General features: G+C 38.3%; 1 pseudogene; it reads right to left on the reverse strand.

Moving 5' to 3' along the window:
* Positions 1-2,967: 2,967 nt before the first annotated feature.
* LOC145628437 (UDP-glucosyl transferase 79T1 pseudogene) lies at positions 2,968-4,370 on the reverse strand (annotated as a pseudogene).
* Between the last annotated feature and the right edge of the window lie 649 nt (positions 4,371-5,019).

Consider the following 5,019-nt stretch of genomic DNA (forward strand, 5'->3'; position numbering starts at 1 on the left):
GTACCAACTTCACTTTTGACCGCCTGCAAATATTTTATCATGGCCGGATGAGTGGCCTCGTATGTCCCATTAACCTGGAGTACGACTAATTGAGAATTAGAGCAGGCGGCTATTTTCCTTGCCCCTGCCGCCTTGCAGTACCGAATGCCGGCCAGCAGGGCCTCATACTCGGCCTCATTGTTAGAGACCTGGAACTTGAACCGTAGTGCGTATTCGTACTTATCTCCCTTAGGAGATTGACAGATAATCCCTGCACCACAGCCGTTCACAGTGGAGCTCCCATCCACATACACTTTCCAAACCTGGTCTGTATTGTCCGGTACAACCGGCCTTGTCATTTCGACAATAAAGTCGGCGAATGCTTGCCCCTTTATTGCCTTCCTTGGTTCGTAAGTGATTTCTAATCCTTGCATTTCGATAGCCCATTTAAGCATTCGTCCAGAAGACTCCAAGGTTGTGAGTGGCCGTTTGATCGGTTGGTCAGTATAGACTTCCACCACATGCGCCAAGAAGTAGGGTTTTAGCTTCTTGATGGCCATGTAAAGGGCAAGGCCAAATTTCTCAACCATGGGGTACCGAAGCTCCGCGTTTCTCAGAACATGGCTAATGAAATACACCGGGAGTTGGATGCCGTCTCTTTCAGCTAAGAGAACGGCACTGAGGGCATGATTAGAGACGGCTAAGTACATGAAGAGCTTCTCTTTGGGCAAAGGGCTGACAAGCCTTGGCAAAGAGTGCAAATGAGTTTTCAGCTTTTGAAAGGCCGCCTCTGCATCATCCCCCCATTCAAAGTTGGTCTTCTTTTTGATTGCCTGGAAGAAGTAGAGACACTTGTAGCCTGACCGACTGAGGAATCTCCCCAAGGCCGCCAGGCAACCTGTTAACTTTTGCACCTCCTTCACAGTACGGGGCGACTGCATGTCGATTACCGCCTGCTAACGGTTCGGTGTAAGCGGTTTTTTTGCCAGTTTAAACGGTTTCGGGTTAGATACAGTTCGGTTCTTTTTCGGTTCGGTTTTCTTTCAGTTCGGTTTATATTCGGTTCGGTTTGTTAACGGGTTCGGTTCTTATACGGTTTAACATTATTCGGGTCGATTCGGTTTCGGGTTTACTAAAATACGGTTCGGGTCGGTTTTCGGTTTCAAAAAAATCGGTTTTTAATCGGTTCGGTTCTCATTTGGGTCGGTCGGTTTCGGGCAGTTAAACGGTTTCGGTTTGAAATTTGACAGCACTTGTTAAAAGTGATAATGTAGGTCCTCCATAGTTATTATAATTAGGATTTGTTTCGATTTATTATTGAAAATAACTGAACTGAATAAAGCTTAAATGAATTGTTTATAAGAGAAGGGAATTAGAAGCTGAAGTGAACTCAACTGAACTAAACTGATTGGAGCTGAACTAAACTGAATTTAACTAAACTAATTGGAGCTGAACTGAAATGAACTGAACTGATTGGAGCTAAACTGAACTGAACAAAACAGGGCCTTACTCGAATTATATGCACTAAAAATGTGTTTGATTTGGAAGCTTATTTTAGCAATTACTCCCCTTATTTTTTTTTCATTGATAAGCTAAACTGAACTGAACAAAATAGGGCCTTACTTGAATTATATGCACTAAAAATGTGTTTGATTTGGAAATATTGTAGCAATTACTCCCCTTAATTTTTTTTCATTGATATCTTTACATTTTATTTAACTATCAATCGTATAATATTGTAACAAATTCAACAATATACTGCAATATCATGACAAAAAAAATTTATATTAGTTAAAGATACAAGTTAAAGTCATCAAATTAACATATACTAGAAAAAGTCAAATTGTTACCCAAAAAATAAAAAAAGCAAAGGGAGTATTGCGTATTTGTTCAAGTGATTGACCAGGCTTCAATTCGTTTCAATTATTAGGACTAATTGATACTCTATTATAATCTTTTTAAACAACACATATAGCTATTTTACATAGCTATAACTAGTTTGAAGTCCCGTGTAACATATGATTTTTTTGTTTATGATGAATAAACTAAAATGCCGGAAACTAAGAGGTCAACGCCGAAAAGTTATAGTCAATGCCGGAAAAGAGGGGGAGGTTTCTTTAGACAAAAAAAATTGATCATGATGGTTCTTTTTTTTTAACAAAAATCGTTTAAAAAGTTTTTTCTTGCAAAACGAGGCATTTAAAAGGTTTTTTTTTTTAACAAGTTTGCCTAATTGTAATTATTAATTTTAACATTACGCCTAGTGATTACATGTGGTGCATCTGTTGGAAAATACCGTGAGGATATTTGTCTAGCCTTTTATGAAAGGATTTTTTTTTTTTTTTTTTTGGTTGAGAGAGCGACAGGGCTGGTGTTGAGAACCTATTTCAAAATCTCTTAAATTGAGAGGGGAGCTCTAACCAGTTGAGTTATACCTCACTCTCTTTTATGATTTTTGGATGAACATAACATTAATCTTGGGTAAATATCTTTCAAAGACATTGTTTAGCATTTTCAAGGGAATTACTTGTATCGTTTGTAGGAATTGAACATATTACTTCGCAGTCCGCAATAATAATAATTGTCTTGACTCTTGGCAGCATAAGAAATTAGCAATTTATAAACTTCAAATTCTTCACATATACTCCCTCCACTCTATATTAAAATACTATTTGACCATTTATGAAACATATTTTTACATTTTAATTTATTAAAAACATTGATACACTAATTTTCTTGCTAAAAAACAAATGACTTGGTTGTTTCTTGCTCCTTCCGGCCATCTATTATAAATTGCCCCATCTTTATTTTTCATTGTCAAAATAAAAATTAGCTAGAGAGCTTGAAGACTAGATAATAAATAAATTACGTACAAAACAAATAAATAAATTAAATTACGTACTAAACAATGATTGCGAATTCAACTTGAAGACACTAACCCAATGGCAAAGGAGACAAATCTATGAGGAACAACTACCATCTTTCATATCAGACTACATTATTACTCACGAGAGCTTGCAAATCCTTAACAAATTTGTCAAAGTAACCACTCATTAATCCAGGTTGAGCTAATTTTTGCCTCCAAATTTCATGATTTTTCTTAACCAAACCACTAATCTCACTAGTTTCATCCATCACAGATTTAATTGCTTTACTCAAACTCTCCCTTGACACCCACATTCCCTCCTCTCCTCGTTCTACTTCCACAGCCACTTTCAACTCCGTCGTAAATATTTTTGTAAATAAGAATTGTTCGTGTAGTTGCGGCATTAACACTATCTGATTTTTACTCATCATACATTCCCATATACTCCCTGATCCACAATGGCTCACAAAGCATCCCACCGATGGGTGTGCTAGTATTTGTGGCTGTTGCACCCACTCGCCCGTCACCACCCCTCGATCACCTACCCTCCTTGCAAACCCCTCGGGGAATGCCTCCTCCACGGTTGCATAACCCGTGGGGGGCTTGAACGCAACTAAAAAGGGTAAATTTGTCATTTCAAACCCGAGTAGGAGCTCTTGAAATTGGGCCACATCGAGTATGACTTGACTTCCAAAAACACAAAACACTACTGATCTTGGTGAGAATTGGCTTAGCCAATCTGTCCAATGGGCCTCTAGAATTGTTTCACTGGGCCCATTGGGCTTAGGAAGATCTAGGCCCGAGAGGAGGATTGGCTTATTGAACTGCTTAGATAAGAAGTCACAATACTTGCCTTCTATCTCTCGGCATGTTTTGATAGCGATTGCGTCGCTACACCTAAGCGAGGTGGTGATCCGCTCGTAGAAGGTCACCCCCTCGCCAAATGGTACATGCAATGAACGAATCATCGTCCTTGGGTCTATGATGACTGTGGACGAAGGGTAGCCTGGTGGTGCATTTGCAACACAGGCATCCTCCTCGACCACGGCCTTGTCCTTTGGTGGGTCCCTAGATGGGACCATAGTAAAGGCCATGGCCACGGCAGAAACTATAGAGTAGGCCACACACTTGGCCTGGGATCCAGAGGCAGCAACTGCCTCTGGGACCCAATAGGTAAAGTCGTAAACGACGAGGTTAGGTTGAAAACTAACAAGTATAGACTCAAACTCAACTCGAGTGAGGTCTAAAGCAGTGGCGAGGTGGGTTTGGAGGTGGAAGGGAATATCCGAGGCGGTTTCCGTGCCCGGAGGGAGTGGATGAACATGGGGAATGGTGATTGTATGTAAGGTTATAAAGGATGGATGTAAATTTTTAGATTGTAACAAATTTTTGGCCTTGTTTGGGAGCAATAGAGTGACAATGTGACCTCTCTCGGCAAATTTGTTAGCAAGATGAAGGTATGGAATAAAATGACCCATGGCTAACCATGGATGCATCAATACTTTCAACTGTGTTTCCTTCATGTTTTGTTATTTCGTTTATAATCGGATGATGAAGTTGTATTGTGGCATACATAGCTTATATATTTGTCGATGACAAAGTTATGATTCTTAAATTATGAAAAATATTACAGTAATATCTTAACACACGTAACAAGTTTTTCATGCAAATTCTTACAAGTGGTGCGTCACATCATTGATTGCATGTATAAATGTAGAATTGATTATTGATGGTGTGATATAGTTTCAAATATGGTTTTTGACAATAATGCATACATATATTATACTCCTATATTCTTTCTACTTTTCGTTTTCTTATTTCCTTTTTGTCTTATTTAGACCATGTCAAACAAGTACAACCTCCGGTCCAAATTACTCGCAACTTTGGAATATTTTATATCTCACAAATAATACCCCAAAGTTGCGAGTAATTTAGACCGGAGGTAGTATAAATTATGAAATTTTTGAAAGGTGTACATTAGACTTAGTTAAGATGGTTTAAACGACTATAATATCTAAATGACCATATATGTTTAATTTAATATACTTTGTATAAAGGACTAATATTGATTAAAATAGTGCATTAAAATAAAAAATAATATTCATTAAAAAAAATACAACCCTTGTAAGAAAATAGAACTAGGTAGTCATGAAATTCGGTGCCTTTATCATCTG

The sequence above is a fragment of the Chenopodium album genome, chromosome 1 (genome assembly GCF_948465745.1).
Source record: "Chenopodium album chromosome 1, dcCheAlbu1.1, whole genome shotgun sequence".
In the NCBI taxonomy this organism is placed as follows: domain Eukaryota; kingdom Viridiplantae; phylum Streptophyta; class Magnoliopsida; order Caryophyllales; family Amaranthaceae; genus Chenopodium; species Chenopodium album.